The 22,424-nt window shown below is 46.9% G+C and overlaps 1 protein-coding gene across 6 annotated transcripts in view; it reads right to left on the bottom strand.

Moving 5' to 3' along the window:
* TTLL7 (tubulin tyrosine ligase like 7) overlaps positions 1 to 22,344 on the bottom strand; it is a 314,533-nt gene extending 292,189 nt beyond the window's left edge. For all 6 annotated transcript variants that reach the window (XM_068239147.1, XM_068239151.1, XM_068239146.1 and 3 more), the window contains exon 1: positions 22,047 to 22,344. The gene's annotated coding sequence lies outside the window, so the exon portion shown is untranslated. The remainder of the gene's footprint in view (positions 1 to 22,046) is intronic.
* Between the last annotated feature and the right edge of the window lie 80 nt (positions 22,345 to 22,424).

Genomic DNA, 22,424 nt, shown 5'->3' with positions numbered 1-22,424 from the left:
ATCAGATGTCCCTGGACCGGCCGGCGGCGACTTCCGGTTTCGCCGTCACCAGCCAACAGGCTGGGAACGCGAGTGATTCTTCGCGTTCCCAGCCAGAATAGCGCCCCCTTTGCTGCTATTGCGGCCTCCCTAGGCTGAAATAGCAGCATAGGGGGCGATATTCTGGCTGGGAACGCGAAGAATCACTCGCGTTCCCAGCCTGTCGGCCGGTGACGGCGAAACCGGAAGTCGCCGCCGGCCGGTCCAGGGACATCTGATGGAGTCAGCGTGGGCACCGATCAGCTTCAGGGGGCTGAGGGAAGCCCCAGGTGAGTTAAACTCAATTTTTATTCCTGACTTTAGGGTCACTTTAAAGCAACCCTCTTATCTTGGGAGTACTTTTGTAAATATCCCCCCAAGACTGGGAACTCCCTCACACCTTGTGTACCTCTCACTACTATACAATTATTAACTCCTGATTTATCGCTCACCGGCTGGAAAGCGCGAGGCATCCTCTCCTTAAATGCCTTATACAAAGGTTTAGATATTAAGTCCTTCCAGGAGCTCCAAACACAATTTGAGCTGCCAGACTCATGTTATTTTACATATTATAGAATTTTCAATCTTCTCAATTCAAAAAAAATATATATCCCAGAGGTCAATGAACATATTCTCACGCTACTGAATTCTAAACAAAATCCCACAGGCGTTACGGGTGTATGGTATACATATCTTCTATCGCCCAATCAATCTCCATTGCAAAAATATCTAGAGACTTGGTCATATGATATTAATATGACCATTTAATTACAACAGATTCTCCGGGCAAATAGACTACTTTTGCAATACTCCAAATGCAATTCCCATTGGGAACAATTTCAAAAAATATTTTTTTCGATGGTATATTACACCTAGGAAATTGGCTAAATGTTCCCCATCTGGGTCAGATATATGCTGGAAGTGCAATACAGAGACAGGTACCCTGATCCTGGCAATGCCCATTAATATCCCAATTCTGGTCAGAGATTAAAACAATAATTTGGACGCATTATGACCCGTCCTTTATGCTCTCTCCACAACTAGCTATCTTATTGATTGACATTGAGAAGATTGACACTGCTCACCGACAGATAATTTTACATATCCTTATGGCAGCTCATCATATCATTACCTCTAACTGGAAATCTCAGGAGACCCTGAGCTTAGATCACCTTATAGCCCTGGTAACCCAAAATATGATTATGGAACGTAATTTAAAAAACAGACAATCCCCGAATAGACCCTATACTACACTACCAAACAGCTGGAAGACATTGTTCAGTAAAGTGTAATATTCAATTTATACATGTTAAAGCTATTTCATCGCCATTCAGATGTTAAGTTATTGGGCTCAATTGGGCCAGTTTTACCCGGCTGCTGTTTACATTGGTGTTTGTTTCTTAGTTGAGTTTTACTATGTTAGATGCAATAAGAAAGTGTACTTTAATCTTCTATATTCAGAAATAAGATATGGCCTATACTGGGTGGTCATATGCATTCTACCATGATAGGTGTGCAGCTAGTCCAGCCGCAGAGGCCATGTTAATGGACGGCTAGGATACCGATATTCTTGGTAATATACTGTATACTTTCATTTCAGTATTGTTGAAAATAGTGTTTCTATGTTTGAACCTACCAACATTGAAACTACTTCATGACATCAATGTTGTTATAGTACATGTGCTGTTGATAAAGATAAAACAATAAAAATCTTTGTTGAAAAAAAAAAAGGCTATGGCTAAAAGCAGGGCTGTGGAGTCGTTACAAAAATTATCTGACTCCAACTCTGACACCAACTCCTCAGTTTATGAAACCACCGACTCCGACTTCAGGTACCCAAAATGGCTCTGACTCCTTGACTCCGACTTCTTTGTCTAAGTGCTTGTTTCCACTATTGCGGTGCGGAATCGCCTGGATTCCACCGCTGATGAAATCGCATGCGGATGCTATTTCCCATGCGTTTTTGCTGTGAATTCGCATGCGAATTCGCATAGGTGAAGGTATATGCGATTTTAACCATGTCACTGCCTGTGTGAATTTACATTGGTACCTATGCGAATTAGCTTGCGAATTCGCATGAAAATTCGCATACCATAGCCGCATGCGAATTTCCTATTAAATACATTAGCGGCGATTCGCATGCATTCCACTCGCAGGCGAATTCGTTGGCACTTTTGTGTGTTTTTTTACCGCTGAAAAAAACGCACATCAACAACGCTACAGTGGAAACAGGCCCATCCACTTGCATTACATGTGTGAATCCGCATGCGTTGGACGCATGGGGATTCGCAATAGTGGAAACGAGCCCTAATACTTAACAGGGCTGTGGATTTGGTACAAAAATCATCCGACTCAGACTCCTCAGTTTATGAAACCACCGACTCCAAGTACCCAAAATTGCCCCGACTCCTCAACTCCGACTCCACAGCCCTGGCTTAAAGTATTACAGGCAGAGGGTCAGCAGGGCTGCCAGGCAACTGGTATTGCTTAAAAGAAAATAAATATGGCTGCCTTCATATCTTTCTCGCTTCAGTTGACCTTTAATGCTTGCATTTCAACAAACGTTTTTGTGAAATCAATATTTCACACTGCACAAAATCAAAATGTATGGGGAAGAGGAGACTCCCTAGTGACACATACTGCAGTCAGAACCACTAATGAGAAAAACTGTAAAGTTTAACCACTTGCCGACCAAGTGGTTTCCCATTGATCTGTGCTGCGTGGGCTCTTCAGCCCCCAGCACAGATCGTATTGCAGGCAGGGCGATCAGACTTCCCCCCCCCCCTTTTTTCCCCACTGGGGGGATGTCCTGCTGGGGGGGTCTGATTGCTGCCGCTCTGCTGTGCCTTGCGGGGGGGCTCCTCAAATCCCCCCTCCGCAGCGCTATTCCCCCTCCCTCTCCTTCCCTCCCTCTCCCTGGCACTGTGGGCGGTACAGGACGGCGATACGTCCTGTACCGCCTCTGATAGGCTTCAGCCTATCAGACGGCAGCGATCCCCGGCCTATCAGAGGCCGGGGATCGCCGATCTCCTTTACGGCGCTGCTGCAGCGCCATGCAGTGTAAACACCGGGGATTTCTTCCCCGCGTGTTTACATTTCGCCTGCGAGCCGCGATCGGAGGCTCGCAGGCAGTTCACGGAGACACCCATGGAAACCCGCAGACAACCAGTTTATGCCAATCGGCGTTAGCTGGTCGTCAAGACGTTAAAGAGGAACTGTAGTGAAAAAAACATAATAAATAAAACTGCTTATTTTTTTACAATATTTATTTATAGATTATTTAGTCAGTGTTTGCCCATTGTAAAATCTTTTCTCTCTCTGATTTCCATTCTGAAATGTATCACTGGTGGTGACATCTTTAGTTCTGCCAGGTGATCTGTATGGAATGTTTGTTACTGAGAGTTCTATGAGGGAGATACTGCTTGCTTGGCAGTTGGAAACAGACATTATGTCCCACAATGCAACGAGGTTCACAGACAGGAAACTGTCTGGACCTTGGTCATGAAATCGCACTGTAGGAGAGGTTTCACCAGAATATCAGCCATACAGAGCCCCCCTGATAATCTATTTGAGAAAAGGAATAGATTTATCCTGGGAAAGGGGGTACCAACTACTGATTGGGAAGACGTTCAATCCTTGTATAAAGTTCCTCTTTAATATGCACTGTACATTACTTTTTTTCACTATGCTGCTGTCACTCACAGTAGTTAGTAAAAAGCTCACAGATCTGACCGGTTTTAGACTAGTCCATCTCTTATTGGGATATTCTCGGAGTCTCTTTTATTCTTTACAAATGCACTCCCTGGAAAGGATCTATACAAAGAAGTCAGCCAGCTTACCTACTAGTTTGCACAGTATTTTGGCAGTTGGACTCAACAATTGCAGTTCACTCAGGCCTCTTTTCCACGGGCAGTTGAACTGTGTGCTCAGCGAGCAGATAGGGCCCTTTTCCACCTGCAATCGCTAGCGTTCACGCTGAACGCTAGCGATTGCTGAATCGCAAAACCGGCGATTCCCCCGACGTTTGCGGCCGCGATTTTGCTATGCTATGCACTGCATAGCAAAATCACGGCAATTATCTCTCCGCCGCGCGTTCGCGTTCCCGACAAAAGCGAATCGCGGTAGTGGAAATGACCTACCGCGATTCCTATGTTAAAAAGCAAACCGTAGCGATTGTAAAATCGCTAGCGGTTTGCGGTTTTGCGATTCAGCCAGCGCAAACGCGCTGGTGGAAAAGGGCCCTTACCAGGCAGCAGTGAGCAGATCCCAGGCAGCAGTGAGCAGATCCCAGGCAGCAGTGAGCAGTTGTGAGAGTTTGAGAAGCATTTCACTGCCTAACAACAGTCCGTGGAAAAGAGGCCTAAGTGCTTTTGAAAATATGCAGGTAGTCAGGGAGGAGCTGGGAAGGAACAGCAGCCAGTCTTATGCTTCATACACACTTGAGATAAAAGTCTTTGGAAAAGGCAAGATCACAGACCAATCTTACCACCCTTCATGTAGTATGAGAGCCTAAAGGTCCGTACACACGCCGGACTTTAGGCAACGACGGGTCCGTCGTTGCCTCCCGCTGGGTGGGCGTGCCAGCGATAGTCCGGCGTGTGTACGCTCTGTCGTCAGACTGATACGGCTGCTTCTGAGCGATCCGCCGGGCGGATCGCTCAGAAACAGCCGTATCAGTCTGACGACAGAGCGTACACACGCCGGACTTTTGCTGGCACGCCCACCCAGCGGGAGGCAACGACGGACCCGTCGTTGCCTAAAGTCCGGCGTGTGTACGGACCTTTACTCTACACAGTCTTTTCTATGGAGCTGCACTCCCCATCAGATAAAATCTTTGCAAGATGCTGCACACAAAGATGCCCGTACACACTCAAAAGATCATTATCTGCAAAAGATCTGTTCCTGCAAAATATCCATTCCTGCAAAATGCATTCATAGTCTATGAGATCTGCAGATCATCATACACACTTGGTTTAACAGACTTCATCTGCATATCTGGCAATCATCTGCAGATCTGAAAATCCATCCTGGTGGATCTGATCTGCAGATGATCTGCAGATGATTGTCTGTTAAACCAAGTGTGTATGATGATCTGCAGATCTCATAGACTATGAATGCATTTTGCAGGAATGGATATTTTGCAGGAACAGATCTTTTGCAGATAATGATCTTTTGAGTGTGTACGGGCATCTTTGTGTACGGGCATCTTTGTGTGCAGCATCTTGCAAAGATTTTATCTGATGGGGAGTTCAGCTCCATAGAAAAGACTGTAGAGTATGGCTCTCATACTACATGAAGGGTGGTAAGATTGGTCTGTGATCTTGCCTTTTCCAAAGACTTTTATCTCAAGTGTGTATGTAGCATTAACCTCTGAGCACAGAGCAGAACCCGCCCACCTAGTCTCCTTGTGTGTCACAGGAGGGAGCGGAGGGAGGTGGTAGGCCTAGTCAGGTAACAGCAGGGTCTCCTATCACCTTTCACACAATACAAAAAGCTGTGTTTTAAGGCCTCTTTTCCACAGACTGTTGAGCTGTGTGCTCAGCAAGCAGTTACCAGGCAGCAGTGATCATTAACTAGGCAGCAGTGAGCATTTGTGAGAAAAAAAGTATTTTGCTATTGTTCAAACAGCTGATAAGACTGATAAGAAGTCAATCTAAAGCCCCATACATACGCTCAACAGCTGTCTTTAATGCTTTCACAGCTTTTGTTGTGAAACAAGTTGAAACACCTAAAAAAAAGTATTTTACTATTGTTCAAAGCAGGGCTGTGAAGTCAGAGTCGAGGAGTCGGGGCAATTTTGGGCACCCGGAGTTGGAGTCGTGGTTTCAGAAACTGGGGAGTCGGAGTCGGGAGTCGCTTGATTTTTGTACAAAATCCACAGCCCTGTTAAGTATTAGACTAAGGAGTCGGAGTCGAGGAGTCGGAGTCTGAGCAATTTTGGGCACCTGGAGTCGGAGTCGTGGTTTCAGAAACTGAGGAGTCGAAAGATTTTTGTACCGACTCCACAGCCCTGGTTCAAAGAGCTGATAAGACGTCAATCCAACAGTTGGATTGACTTCTTATCAGTAGTTTGAACAATAGCAAAAGACGTTTTTAGTTGTTACAACTTGCTTCACAACAAAAGTTGTAGGGGGCTTAACAGACAAGTTTGGTAGATAGTTGGACAGATAGTTGGTAGGTGTGTATGAAAAACAGTTGGATAGACTTGAGCTGCATCTTATCAGTTGTATGAACAAAAGCAAACAACTTTTTCGGTTTGTTTCAACAACAAAAGTTGTTTGATAATTGTGCATTTAAAAGACATTTGTTGAGCGTACATATGGGGTAAAAAAGGGGAGTAATAGAAAGTAAACTGTCAGGTTAAGAGAAAGTACACTGATTCCCCCCCCCCCCCCCCCCCAATCTGTGCAAGGAACAAGATTCTGAGGATTACCGAGCTCCCCTGTCCCTGAAAAGAAGGGGGGGGAGGCTTAGTGGTAACTATGTGATCAGCTGGGCTTCTCATCTTTCAGCAGGATGTTTACTATACGTTATAGCGTGCTTTCCAGTCAGCCGCCTCGCACCGCAAAACAATTCCAAACTCTTAGAGATAATGATTTCTTTATGAATAATTAACTGCAGAGACAAATTGGAAAAGCAATACCCCTGTCACCTTTCACGTCTCCGGTGACAAAAAACGACAAGCTTCTGTGAAGGAAGTCACACCCAAACACACAGAGTACTTGGAAGGCAGCAACATTGCTCAGCACCGCACCCCCTCCAGCACCATCTCACACGCTAGGCAAATACAGAACAGGGAATAACACATGAGGGGATCTGTACACCTCACACAACCGGCTTCCTGCAAACAGAACTAACATCTCCAACAAACACTGCTATACCTAGACTGAAAACATTTATCAAATATCGTTACTTATTATTTATTGGATTTATATAGCGCCAACACATTACGCAGCGCTGTTAAAGGACACCCGAGGCGAAAATAAACTAATGAAATAAACGATTGTATCTATCTTCCTTCCCCTAAAAATGACTTTTTAACATATTCCACAGTTTTATTTTATGTTTAAATCTGCTAAGTTTTAACGATTTTATTGTTTTTGCTCAATGACACATTCATTGATATCTGCCAGAGCTAAAATCTATGAACTATTGACCCGTTTTATCTCTTTCCTGCTCTCAGAAGCCATTTTCTGCTAGGAAAGTGTTTTATAGTTGGAATTTCTTATCAGTGAGGGTCACACTGTAGTCACTTCCTGTCTGAGTCAGGACTGAGTCAGCCACTTACATACCTGATATTTAACTCTTTCAGACAGAGAAAGAAAAAAAGGAACACAGCATAGTTATTTGTGTGTTAGGCACGGTGCATACCCATGTCTATCTCTGTTGGTGCAAGAAGAGCTGGTGCTAGCATCTCTGCACTGACGACTCTTTTAGGCTGCTTTACAGACGTTACAGGCGCACGTTAGAGCAGCCTGTAACGCACCCCACCGCACAGCAATGAAAAATCAATGGGCTGTTCACAGTGCCCACGTTGCGTTACTCAGTAACGCTGCGCCATAAGACAACGTACTGCATGCAGTACTTTATAAGCGGCAGAGCCGCATTAGACTGCTTGCACATGCTCAGTAACGTTGGGGAGGAGCGGAGAGCGGCCAGGCACATGGCTAATTAATATTCACTGCACTCAGTGACGTGCAGTGTTTACTTCCTGGAGCGGCCGCTCTGTGCGGCGATTGGCAGGGCGGGACCACGTGATGCCGCATGCGTCCAAGAGTACGCATCACGGCATCACGGACGCCAGAGTGAGCTGCACAACACTACTCACTCTGACGTCAACAGCAGAGAGCACCAGGCGTTGCGTTAGGGGCACGTTATGCGACCATAACGTCCCCTAAAACGCAACGTCCTGGTGTGAAACCAGCCTTAGGATTTTCCCGCCCAACAGTATCTCAGGTATTTAGACAGTGGCAGTTGAGAAAAAAAACTTCGGACAATAAGGACCAATTTGGTCGAAAGAGACTGGTGTACAAGAGAAAGGCGAGTAGCATGCATAGTCCGCCGCAACAGAAAAGCAACAACACGACAAATTGCAGCTGAATTCAATGCAGGTGCATCACTAAGCATATCCCAATACACAAGCAAGATGGACTGCGCAAAGGATGGGCTTTAGCAGCAGGAGACTATAAAAAGTGCCTTTGGGATCACAGAAAAATAGGAAGAGACACCTGTTGTGGGCCCTTGCCACCGTACTTGATCAGTCTCAAATTGGTTTGAGGAACATCACTCAGAGTTTAACTTGTGACCATGGCCAGCTCAGTCCCCTGACCTCAATCCTACTGAGCATTTGTGGGATGAAGTTGACAGATCACTTCAAAGCTTGGAAACGCCACCATCCAATCTATCTGACCTAACTTGGGCCTCTTTTCCATGGACTTTTGAGCTCTGTGCTCAGCAAGCAGTTACCAGGCAGCAACGAGCAGTTACCAGGCAGCCACAAGCAGTTACCAGGCAGCAGTGAGAAGTTGTGCGAGTTTGAGAGGCATTTCACTGCCTATCAACAGTCCGTGGAAAAGAGGCCTTAGAGATGCTATTATGTCAGCATGGGCCAACATTCCTCAGCAACAGTATCAGCATCTTGTTGAGTCCATGTCAAGAAGAATATCTGCTGTGATCAGAGCCAAGGCCTCTTTTCCACGGACAGTTGAAAAGAGGCCTTCTTAAAGGGAACCTGAAGCGAGTAGTTATTTAAAATAAACACATGACGTGGCTGCAAATTAATATTCCATACTAACCTCACCGTCAGTTCCTGTCACAAGCTCACCATTTTCCTTTTACAGTGATCCCTTCCAGTTCTGACATTGGCCTCAATTTACTAAGATCATGCTGGAGATAAGGCAAGAGAAAACTTGCCACCACACAGTTAGAGAGTTATCTTATCTCTTCATTCCTTAAAGGGACTCCGAGCTCAGAGTAAAAATAAAATTTGAACTTACCCGGGGCTTTTGTCATCCCAGCCCTGGTCGGGACGTCCCACGCCGGCCTCCTGGCTCTTCTCCCGGCGGCTGTCCGCATAGCGCGGACATGCCGGTCCCCCGGGCGACACTGGCGAGTGTCGGGCCTTCTCCTTCCGTATACGTCACGAATGACGTCACAAGCCGGCCGCCGCGCGTCATGACGGCGGCCGGCGTGACAGCACGGCGCATGTGCGATTAAACCGCGCATGCGCCGTGCTGTCACGCCGGCCGCCGTCATGACGCGCGGCGGCCGGCGTGTGACGTAATTCGTGACGTATACGGAAGGAGAAGGCCCGACACTCGCGCTATGCGGACAGCCGCCGGGAGAAGAGCCAGGAGGCCGGCGTGGGACGTCCCGACCAGGGCTGGGATGGAGAAAGCCCCGGGTAAGTTCAAATTTTATTTTTACTCTGAGCTCGGAGTCACTTTAAGTTACCTCCTCTGTAGTTATTTTCACACGCAGTTAATTAACAGCCTGTCTTTAACTTAAGAATTCTGGAGTTATTTTAAGGATCAAAGAGTTAACTTAAAGACAGAAGAGTTAACGTTATGTTTGCCTGAGGTAAAATGTTTCCTGAATACTACATGCCTCATCACCATGGTGATAACTCTAGAAACGTTATTAAAGACAGGAGATAAGCTTAGTGAATTGAGGCCAATATTTTGTCAGAACTGAAATATACCAGTTGCTGTCAGTTATATTTCAGCAGCTGTCAGTTACAAATGAACGTGCAAGCTAATGTCCATGTTTCCCTATGGCTCATGTGGGTGATATTACAGTTGAAAAGTGTGCTGATCAGGAAGCTGTTATGGGGTTATGGCCATTTTTAAATGGAGGACGGTGAATTCCATTGATCACAGTGGACAAATGGGACGCGGGAGAGGAGAGAGAGATTGAGGAGTAGACCACACAGGAGGTAAGTATGACCTGTGTACGGTTATTTTGACTTTTTATTTTCAGTTCAGGTTCTCTTTAAACTCTCACCACTGCTTGCTGCTGCCTGGCAACTGCTTGCTGCTGCCTGATACCTGTTCACTGCTGCCTGGTAACTGCTTGCTGAGCACACAGTTCAACTGTCCATGGAAAAGAGGCCTAAAGGTGCACCAACTCGTTATTAGAGGGTGTCTCTAATTTTTTGGCCACTCAGTGTATATACAAAGCCGATTCCCTCCAGCGCAGAATCCTTAATAATAACCTGCAGTTACCCTGCAGTCAGGGCCAGTGAAAGCAGTTTGTTACACATTTCAAGGTGAAGCGAGCTCCGCGCACAGATACATAAGCACAGCATGCGGCGGTTGTTACACACGGCAGCCGTAAGACCTGCAACAATATTCATAATAGTTTATGCAGATTTATACAGATATTCTAGGGACGCACAGCTGGTACATTCGGATTAAAGCTTATCTCAGTTTTTTGTTTATTCTGTCTACGCTCCCTGCACCCTGAACATCACATAAGCCGTAATAATAATGTCCTGCAGCACAAAAAGGCATATACGTGTGTGTCTGCATTGTAAGCGTGGCCCCCACAGTCATGTGATGACTAGGGGCAGTCAATGAGATGCTAGTTAGGCCTCTTTTCCATGGACAGTTGATAGGCAGTGAAATGCCTCTCAAACTCTCACAACTGCTTGCTGCTGCCTGATAACTGCTCACTGCTACCTGATAACTGATGGCTGAGCACACAGTTCAACTGTCCGTGGAAAAGAGGCCTAAGGGCCATTTTCCATGAGCAGTTGATAGAAAACACTGTCGAACTCTCACAAGTGCTTGCTACTGCCTGGTAACTGCTCACTGTTGCCTGGTAACTGATTGCTGCTGCTTGGTAACAGCTCACCGCTGCTTGGTAACTGCTCGCTGCTGCCTGGTAACTGCTCGCTGCTGCCAGGTAACTGCTCGCTGCTGCCAGGTAACTGCTCACTGCTGTCTAGTAACTGCTCCCTGCTGCTTGATAACTGCTCGCTGATGCCTGGTAACTGCTCGCTGATGCCTGGTAACTGCTCACTGCCACCTGGTAACTGCTCACTGCTGCCTGGTAACTGCTCACTGCTGCCTGGTCACTGCTCACTGCGCGCACAGTTCAGCCGCCCATGGAAAAGGGCCCTAATTCTGAGTTGATGAGGGATTTTGGAAATTTTGTATGCAAATGTTCGCAGCTTGAAAATGGACCCTGGCAGCCCCACACCCGCATACATGGAAAATATTATCACCTTCCCTAACCTATCTCTTACACTAACCTCCCCCTCACCTACCTAAGGCCTCTTTTCCATGGGCAGTTGAACTGTGTGCTCAGCAAGGCAGCAGAGAGCAGTTAACAGGCAGCAGCAAGCAGTTGTGAGAGTTTGAGATGCATTCAGGGCCGGGCCGAGGCATAGGCTGGAGAGGCTCCAGCCTCAGGGCGCAGTGTAGGAGGGGGGAGCACAATTCATTCAGCTGTCATTCCTAATTGTGTATGAAGCAGAAAGAAATAAGAAAAGGGGATACATATCAGTGACTGCAGGCCAGATAACTAGATATTAAGGTGTTGGGGAGGTTGTGGGCCCTGTGGCACCTCTTAGTCTAATAGCAATTAGTGTGTGACGGCTGGGGTGGGAGGGATGGAGGGGCGCACTTTGGTGTCTCAGCCTTGGGTGCTGGAGGACCTTGTCCCAGCTCTGGATGCATTTCACTGCCTATCAACTGCCCATGGAAAAGAGGCCTAAGGACCCTTTCACACGAGCAGTTGATAGGCAGTGAAAAGACTGTCGAACTCTCACAACTGCTTGATGCTGCCTGGTAACTGCTCTCACTGAGCACACAGTTGAAATGCCTGTGTGACAGAGCCCTAATTTACATTCGAAGTGGGGCATGGCTGCTTACCCCCATCGCTGCCTCCGCCATTATCCTACATTCCGGGCCCTTGACTATACTATATCCAAGAGCCAGTTAGCAAAAACCTGTGTGCGGCCGAGCCTTCTGAACCACCATAGCCGAACAGCACTTGGCTATCCTATAGCCTTGCGCCGATTGCCACAGCAACGCTGCTTTAATATAGCCCAACTCCAGCTTAAGTCATCACATTACAATTGACTTTCATTGCTTCTGATGGCGCATACAATGCGTGATAACATACTGCAGATTCTGCGTCAGCTAGAGCACTGCAGGTGCATTGCAGGAAGTGTAATATGCTCCATTGACTTTAATGGCCATTGTGATGAGGTGCGCTAAGTGGCAGCGACGCAACGTGACGCAACTCAGTAAGTGTAAAAGGGGTTGTTTCATCAAATCACGGTAGTACTACAGAGCACAGACAGTGCGAGTCCTCCGAGTTATTAGTGCCACCCACAGTACTTGTTTACGGCGACCGTTGCTAAGGTAACACGCGTTACTGATGGTTCCGTAGCAACGGCTCCGAGTACCACGGATTGCTCTAATAGTGTAACTAATAACTAATTGCGTAACTCACGAAAAATAAGGGTAATACTGCCCTGTCCATGCACAGCAGTTTACCGCAATTTAGTGAAATAATCCAAAAGGGCTCTTAGGGCCCATTTACACTTAATCAGTTGGTATGCGTTAGTGTGCATTAGTATGAGTTAGTGCGCGTTGGTACGCGTTTTTTCCATAGCAGTGCATTGGGAAGAAGATTTCAGTTAAAACACTTTAAAGGATACCCAAACTGACATGTGACATGATGAGATAGACATGTGTATGTACAGAGCCTAGCACACAAATAACTATGCTGTGTTCCTTTTTTTTCTTTTTCTGCCTGAAAGAGTTAAATATCAGGTATGCAAGTGGCTGACTCAGTTCTGACTCAGACAGGAAGTGACTACAGTGTGACCCTCACGGGTAAGAAGTTCCAACTGTAAAACACTTTTCTAGCAGAAAATGGCTTCTGAGAGCAACAAAGAGGTAAAAAGGGGGAATTTCTTATCAGTGAGGGTCACACTGTAGTCACTTCCTGTCTGAGTCAGGACTGAGTCAGCCAATTGCATACCTGATATTTAACTCTTTCAGGCAGAGAAAGAAAAAAAGGAACATAGCATAGTTATTTGTGTGCTTGGCACTGTACATACACATGTCTATCTCATCATGTCACATGTCACTTCGGGTATCCTTTAAGTGTAAAAGGTGCCATAGGGAAACATGGGCATTACTTTAAAAATCAGTTTTCTTTCAGTTATAACTGAGAGCAATTGATAGTGTAAAAGGGGCCTAACTCTTCATTATAGAGCACAGTAATTTATGGGATGTGTTTGGAGAGGGGTACAGCAGGTAATAATAATGTTCACCTGGACAGACTAAGACAATAAGAGCCAGACCCCACTTTTTCGGCAATGCTCATGTTACCGCCTCTTGTTCCTATCCCTGGTCCTGATGCAAGCTCACGTGGCAAGGCTTTCTCTCCTGGTAAATGTACCTTGCTATTACATCTGCATGGTGTGCTGCACAACTTTGTGTTATCAGCACTTTCCCATCTGGCCGCAGTAATGCATTTCTCCTACGTACAGCGCCACGGAAGGTAATGCTGTATATCAAAGTAAGGATGATAACAATAAATTCACAGTACAACACGGGGCTGAAGAACTTCCGCACAACAGCACTACAACCCTGGTAGGGCCGGAACAAGGTTCCTTAGCACCAGAGGCTGAGATTCCCCCTTCCCCTGAATTGTGCCCGCCCCAGTATAGGTGGCAAAGGTGCCCCCAGTATTAATTAGGTTCGGTTACATCCCCCCTCCCCCCATTATATGTACGGTAGCGAGATGCTCCTCCGTATTTGTTAGATTACCTCCTCCCAGTATAGGTAGCCAGATGTACCCCAGTATTTGGTAGGTTCCCCACTTCCAGTATAGGTAGCCAACTGTGCAAACAGTATCAGGTTGGATCCATCCTCCAAGTATAGGTAGCCAGCTGTGCCCCCAGTATTTGGTAGTTCCTCCCTCCCAGTATAGGTAGCCAGTTGTGCCCCCCAGTATCAGATCGGTTCCTCCCTTCCAGTATAGGTAGCCAACTGTGCCCCCAGTATCAGGTCGGTTCCCCGCTCCCAGTATAGGTAACCAGATGTCCCCCCAGTATTTGGTAGGTTTACCACTTCCAGTATAGGTAACCAGCTGTGCCCCCAAAATCAGGTAGGTTCCCCCCTTCCAGTATAGGTATCCAGCTGTGCCCCCAGTATTTGGTAGGTTCCCACCTCCCAGTATAGGTATCCAGCTGTGCCCCCAGTACTAGGTAGCCCCCTTCCCCAGTATAGGTAGCCAGTTGTGACCCCAGTATCAAGTAGGTTCTACGACTCCTCCAGCAGCGTCACATAATGAGAGAGATTCCGCTGGAGGAGTTACAAAGAGGGGGCGCTGGATGTGGCTGGAGAGAGACTCCAGTACTGAGAGAGCCATAACGCTCCGCTCCGGGCTCTGCATTTAGGCCTGGTGCACACCAAAAACCTCTAGCAGATCCGCAAAATGCTAGCAGATTTTGAAACGCTTTTTCTTCTTTTTCTGTAGCATTTCAGCTAGCATTTTGCGGTTTTGTGAAGCGTTTTTGGTGTAGTAGATTTCATGTATTGTTACAGTAAGCTGTTACTGAACAGCTACTGTAACAAAAAACGCCTGGCAAACCGCTCTGAAGTGCCGTTTTTCAGAGCGGTTTGCGTTTTTCCTATACTTAACATTGAGGCAGAAACGCATCCGCAATCCAAAATCTGCAGCAGCCTGGGAGTATGCATTTCTGCAAAACGCCTCCCGCTCTGGTGTGCACCAGCCCATTGAAATACATTACCCTAGCGGATCCGCACCCGCAAGCGGATCGCAAACCGCAGCCGAACCGCTCTGGTGTGCACTAGGCCTAACTGTTTAGGGCCATTGCAGGGGAGGGGGCTCTCATATTGTGCCGACCAGTCATGGCTCTGCACCCGCCTCTCATGGTTCTGCGCGCAGATGCTGGCGTCTCTCCAGCCTCTGCCTCAGCTCGGTCCCTGGCATGTGGTCCAGTATGCCTCCTCCAGCATTAATATCCTAAAGCACAGATACAGTCTCATAACCATGATTTTTGTGGAGTTCGGTGTATGGTGTGATCCATCATTTCTGGTGAAGACAACTTAGCTTTTACTATAGAAATTTACCTAGTTAGCTGATTAAAGGGTTCAGAGCCGGGACAAGGTCCTCCAGCACCCAAGGCTGAGACACTAAAGTGCTCCCCTCCGTCCCTCCCACCCCAGCCATCACACACTGATTGCTATTAGACTAAGAGGTACCCCAGGCCTTCCACCCCCCAACACCTTAATCTCTAGTTATCTGCCATGTATCCCTGTTTCTTATTTGTCTCTGCTTCAAACAGTGGGATGATAGCTGAGTGAGTTGTGCGCCCCCTCCTACACTGCGCCCTGAGGCTGGAGCCTCTCTCGCCTCTGCCTCGGCCTGGCCCTGAAAGGACTTAATTCTACATTTTTCTGCTTCTACCAATGGTTAACACGATATCACACTCTTCCGATTATTGTCTCCAAACCAGCGCAAAGTTCTACCATCTGTGGCTAACATTTGGAAATCGGTATATAATGGAAAAAGAACTGACTTTTCAGCACACAACTTGATTTGATTTTACAAGCACATGTTTTGTGAAACAAAAGAACACAAACTTTGGTAAATACAGTACATAGCTACTAACTGTCCCTTTTTCAGAGGAACAGTCCCTCTTTGGAACTAAATCACTCTGTCACCCTATCTTTCTCATTGGTCCCTCTTGTAGGACTCCTGTACAGATCTATCTATTTACTCTAGTCCTGTTCGTTGCTCATGTTTCCAGTGTAGGGGTTTTCAGGAAAAGGCAACGGCCATTTCAAATGTACGCGCAACCTCTCCCTCCATATCGGAGATGCTCTGACCCAGTCATTTAGTCAACACAATTTGACCCATGTCAGAATTGCAAACATCCTTACATTTGCCCATTCTGCCTGCTTTCAGCACATTACCTTCAAGGATTGCCTTGTTCACTTGCCGCCTAATATATCTCTACCTTGACTGAGGCCATTGTAAGAGAAAATCAATGTCAATCACTTCAGCTGTCAGTGGTTTTTATTAAAGTTGTGATCTATTAATATATATTAACCGCTTCCGGATGAGGCTAGTTGAAATCTATGCCCTGTTTGGGACCTGTTATCCCTGCCAGGGCATAGATTTCAATTTCCCCGCCACACGCTACCACCGATTGCGCCACTCTTCCGCTGCTGCAGCCCACTCTTCCTGCTGTAGGTGTGACACCAGAGCTCCGTGAGCCTGTCAGGTGCCGATTTCACTGGCTCCTGACCGCGTGATCACTGTGAGCCAATCTTATCACAGGGTCAGGTGCCAATAAAATCGGATCCAAACCAGCTCACAGGGCTCTGCTGTCACAGCAATCGCAGAGCAAGTGAGCTTCAGCGACAGGAGAGCGACGCGATTGGCGAAAGCAGCAGGTCCATGCGGCGTGACATCGATAGGCCCTGTTTTTTGTACCAGCGGACTCTTGGCCTTAAAGGGAACCTAAACTGAGAGGGATATGGATTTTTCCTTTTAAAATAATACCATTTGCCTGACTCTCCTGCTGATCCTGTGTCTCAGATACTTTTAGCCACAGCCCCTCAACAAGCATGCAGATCAGGTGCTCTGACTGAAGTCAGACTGGATTAGCTCCATGCTTGTTTAAGATGTGTAATTCATCCACTATTGCAGCCAAAGAGATCAGCAGGGCTGCCAGGCAACTGGTATTGTTTAAAAGGAAACATCCAAATCCCTCTCAGTTAAGGTTCCCTTTAAGGGGCCAGAGACTGCTGGTACCAAAGTGGTTAAAGAGTAAGGGCCTGTTCAGACTATCTGCGTATGAAGAATGCGTTTAAAATCAAAGAAACGCAAGTTGAAAAACGCATGCGTTTTTCTTGCGTTCTAATGCGTTTTCTATTGCGTTTTGCACACACACGTGACCCAGGGGAAAAAAAAGAATTATGGGAACCGCAGAGGAAAACGGACACTAAAAACGCAATAGTACGCGTTTTTGATACGCGTCCATAGACTTTCATTGCGTCCGTTTCTATGCGTGACGCACAGAACTGCGTGCAGCAATGCGGATGAGAAACGTATGCGTCTCATACGCATACATGTGAACTAGCCCATTCAAAAGCATTAGGAGCCGTTTCTATGCGTTTTTGGTACCCAGACAGGTTCCCTGAAAACGTCTAAGAACGCGCATAGTTTGAACAGGCCCTAACTGTCGGGCATAAAATCAAAAATCAATTCTTTATTTTTATCTGGTAAACAAGTAATAAGGATGCTAATCAGACAATCCAAAAGTTAAAATCTTGATTACTTTTCTTGTTGATAAATCATCATTCCCAAGTTTAACCTGACTCTTATTTAATACACACAAAGGGAGTTGCAGGGCATGCTGGGTTGTCCTTTTTTGCTTCGGTACATTAGTTAAGTCTGAGGGGAAATAAAGAAGCAAAAAAAAGACAACCCAGCATGCCCTGCAATTTCCTTTGTGCGGCAATGTACCAAATAAGAGTCAGGTAAACTGGGGAATGATCATTTATCAGCAAGAAAAGTAATAAAGATTTTACCGTATTTTTCGGACCATAAGACGCTCCGGACCATAAGACGCACCTAGGTTTAGAGGGCAAAAATCAGGAAAAAAATATACATACTTATCCTGGTGCGTCCATGGCACAGGGGCGTCTTATGAACCTGTTCCTCCAATTCCCCCAAATTTGTATGTCTCCCTTGTACCTTCTGGGTCCCCCTTTTACCTTTTGTGTCCCTCTGTGTCCTCCTCAATGCTTTCTGTGTCCACCTATGTCCATTCTATGTCCCCCATGTCCTTCCTTTGTTAGTCCTGTGTCCCCTCTCTCTGTCCAGGTCGCTGTCCAGCGCATCACCTACTCTTCTTCCATATGTACCTTTCAGATGCCTGCCGGCCAATCACATGATGGCGCTGTCAATCATGGCCGTTGCAGCAGCCAGACACGCTAACTCCTGCCGTCCACCGCATCAGTTTTCTGCCTGGCCTCTGCCTCTATATGTTTTAATCAGATGCCCGCTGGTCAATAACCTGGGATGCTGTCAATCAGGGACGCTGCAGTGGCCAGACACGCTAACTTCCGACATCCACCACTTCCGACATCCACCGCATCACTTTACGCATCTGCTTCGTCTCTTATCTTCATATGTTAGTATCAGTTGCCCGGCCCGCCGTCTAATTACATGGGGACGCAGTCAATCATAGCCGCTGCACCGGCCAAACACGCTGACCCCACGCCGTCCATTACACCAGCACTCGCTGTTCCTACTGTGTAATCTATTCAAACTACCGCTGGCCAATCAGGCGGGGGCCGATGGTCTTGAGGGCGGGACAAGGCTCTGCCATACTAGCCAATCACTGCACTCGCTCTGATCAGAACGAGTGCTGTGATTGGCTAGTATGGCAGAGCCTTGTCCCGCCCTCAAGACCATCGGCCCCCGCCTGATTGGCCAGCGGTAGTTTGAATAGATTACACAGTAGGAACAGCGAGTGCTGGTGTAATGGACGGCGTGGGGTCAGCGTGTTTGGCCGGTGCAGCGGCTATGATTGACTGCGTCCCCATGTAATTAGACGGCGGGCCGGGCAACTGATACTAACATATGAAGATAAGAGATGAAGCAGATGCGTAAAGTGATGCGGTGGATGTCGGAAGTGGTGGATGTCGGAAGTTAGCGTGTCTGGCCACTGCAGCGTCCCTGATTGACAGCATCCCAGGTTATTGACCAGCTAGTGCGGTGGATGCAGGGGGTCAGCTGCTGTGTATGTGTGGGCGCCTGGGGGTGGTCTCAATTGTTACATTCGGACCATAAGACGCAGGTACTTTTCCCCCCCACTTTTGGGGAAGAAAAAGTGCGTCTTATGGTCCGAAAAATACGGTAAGTTTTGGATTACCTGATTAGCATCCTTATTACTTGATTACCAGATAAAAATAAATAATTGATTTTTGATTTTATGCCCGACAGTTACACTTTAATGTATATTAATTTTTGCTCCAAAAAATGTGTAAGAGCGTATTTTCAGGGGATGTCTTATTTTTCCATCAACAACAATCCACATTGTATTCTTGAATAAAGAGAATATTGACATTTATTCAAACATAGTCATATCATTTCATTCTGGAACATCATCATAACTCTCCACCCTTAATTGCATCATGGATTTCTTGTGACTTTATTTCTTTTTAAATTTTTTTTTTTTTTATGGGGGTGGTGGTGGGGAGTCCTTTTGAGCGCATGGTTACGTAGTTAGTTCGGTTCAAAGGAAAAGACATCCGTCCATCAAGTCCAACCAGAAAGAAAAAATATAAGGGCAATTCTTTTGAGGGTGTTTGCTCTCCTTGGTGATGGGTCTGCTTTGCTGCATTCTATCGTACTGCCATAGTCTTTAATGTTTTACATGTATACCATAGCCCATAGCTGCCTGGCATACCTATAAAAAGGTGCATGAAAAACAGAGACTGATGTTAGTAGAATATCAGTAATGTTACCAATATTCTACTACTCTACTGAGAGCTATGTGGAGGCCATCATATTTATTTTCTTTTAAACAATGCCAGTTGCCTGGCAGCCCTGCTGATCGGATTGGCTGCAGTAGTGTCTGAATCCCACCAGTAACATGTTTTTAGATAATCTTGTCAGATCTGACCATGTCAGAATCACCTGATCTGCTGCATGCTTGTTCGGGGGCTATGGCTAAAAGTATTAGAGGCAGAGGATCAGCAGGATAGCCAGGCAACTGGTATTGGTTAAAAAAAATGGCAGCCTCCATATACCTCTCACTTCCGGTGCCCTTTAATCCCTATAGTAAATTATCCGTAATCTTTTTACTGATACTTCACTATGACCTAACCTATTTTTACTCTCACATTGAACCTTCCCTCTACCTAACCCTATGACCCCCCCACTTTCCTTCTGGTGCCAAACCTTAACCACTCCCCTGCCTAACTGTAACCAATCCCCCTTCCACTCCCCTGCCTAACTGTAACCAATCCCCCTTCCACTCCCCTGCCTAACTGTAACCAATCCCCCTTCCACTCCCCATTCCCAACCGTAACCAATCCCCCTTCCACTCCCCTGCCTAACTGTAACCAATCCCCCTTCCACTCCCCTGCCTAACTGTAACCAATCCCCCTTCCACTCCCCATTCCCAACCGTAACCAATCCCCCTTCCACTCCCCTGCCTAACTGTAACCAATCCCCCTTCCACTCCCCTGCCTAACTGTAACCAATCCCACTTCCACTCCCCTGCCTAACTGTAACCAATCCCCCTTCCACTCCCCTGCCTAACTGTAACCAATCCCCCTTCCACTCCCCATTCCCAACCGTAACCAATCCCCCTTCCACTCCCCATTCCCAACCATTACTCCCCCCCCCCCTTTCCCGCCTAAACCTTACTGTCGCCATGCCTAACCTTAATCCCCCCCCCCCTCCACCCTATAAACTACCCCGCAGCAAAAGCCATGATTAGCGGTAATGAGCAGTAATTATGGTGCCTGATTATTTCTGACCATTGCTGCTAATCGCGTCTTCTATCATTTGCGCCTATGGCTGCACACCATTTTTTGCCCCATTTTTAGCTGATCCAGCTGCCTAGACACTATTTTCATTGACTTTTTAAATGAACTGTAATAAAAGCTTTTCAGGGTACTTTTGGGGGGAAACATTGTGTGTGTGTGTGTGTGTGTGTGTGTGTGTGTGTGTGTATATGTATATATATATATATATATATATATATATATATATATATATATATATATATATATATATACACACAGAGGCATAGCAATAGGGGTTGCAGAGTTGCATCAGGGCCCTTGGGCCAGAGGGGCCCTCCCTGAACTGCAGTATTAGCTCTCTTTTGGTCCTGTGCTCATAATAATCCCTTTAATAGATACAGCCTTATCAATCCCTGCCATGTACTGATGAGGACCAAAAGTCCGAAACAGGCTGTCTACATGTGGGTTTGATATGGCTGTTTAAAACTTAAAGCTATAAGCTTGCTATACACCAGCGGTTCTGGATGCTTGCTTGCCTTAACAAGGGCGAAAAGGGATAAGTTGCATATTTAGTGGTAGTGCATTGTGGGTAACCACAAATGTTCACTTATAAATGAATTATTGCAAATTTCCTTCTGTTTTAAGAAGGCAATTACACCAATAGATACTTTGAATAGTGTAAACTGCTCCCCATCCCCTTCTTGCGCGTAAATTTGAATACGGCGCTGGTAGACTTGGGCGCAGGATCCAGCTGTTAAATGGCTGGTCCTGCTTCTGCACAAGTCCGGGGCGTTTTAATTACTATTCCCCCTCCAGGCCGACATGGATAGTGGGGGAATTAAATAATTCGGCTTCCAGCGATTGCTGGAGGCCGAATTATTGTGTTTTTTAAACAACTTCGGCTCCGTCTTCTGACGGAGCCGACCTTCCTCACTGAGCGCCGTTATAGACTGATTCCCATTACAGTCTATGGCGGCGCTGGCTGCGCCCAAAGCTAGCAGCGCTGAAAAGCACTGCTCCGCTTCTTGCACCTATGACACTGTAGTTGCCATTGGCAGGTTTTGGTGCACTATATCAATTGTTATTTATAGAGTGCTTGGAGGGCCCCATTGTAAAACTTGCATCGGGGCCCACAGCTCCTTAGCTACGCCACTGTTAGACACTATTTTCATTGGCTTTAATGAACTGTAACAAAAGCTTCTCAGAGTAATTTGGGAAACAGGATATACATATATATGAATAGAGAAGGGAAATATAATGTATGAGATAATAGAGAAGAGAGATAGACAGATGGATGGATCTTAGTATCAGTATCTCCTGATGTAAGCAGCCTGGGTATGATGCTAGCTCTGTAGGGCTGAGTGCTACAATCTTGGCAGGAGCAGATGCTGATGATGGGGATGATGCTGATTCATGCTGATCTGCCCTCTCCCCTCCGCCTGTCCCTCTCCTGCTCCCTGTAGGGGGGTAAGGGGGAGGTGCACTCACCAGCAGGGTCACCCCGGATGGAGGAGGCGGTCGCTGTCCCCGGTGCTGAGGGTCTCCGTCTGCCCCTGTGTTATCACCGGACAGCAGAGGTTACTGCAAAGCGGGACCGTACCACTCGCCGGCACACAGAGGGGTGCATGCGCTGCCGCCGTGACGTGGGAACGTCCCCGGGGACGCCGCGGCTATTGTTCAGAAATAGACGATCATGAAGGAAGGCCGGTTTTATCTGCTGGTCTCTTGTGATTCACGGGCTGTGATTTTCCCCCCGCAATGCGGTGCAGATGGATCGGTCCGTGACTCAGAGCTTGGAACGCAAACACTGGCCCTAGCAACAGAAGGGGCGGGGCGGCACCTGCGTGACGTCACGGCCCAGGTGTC

The sequence above is a fragment of the Hyperolius riggenbachi genome, chromosome 6 (genome assembly GCF_040937935.1).
Source record: "Hyperolius riggenbachi isolate aHypRig1 chromosome 6, aHypRig1.pri, whole genome shotgun sequence".
NCBI lineage: Eukaryota > Metazoa > Chordata > Amphibia > Anura > Hyperoliidae > Hyperolius > Hyperolius riggenbachi.
This window is presented reverse-complemented; position numbering and strand designations above follow the sequence as displayed.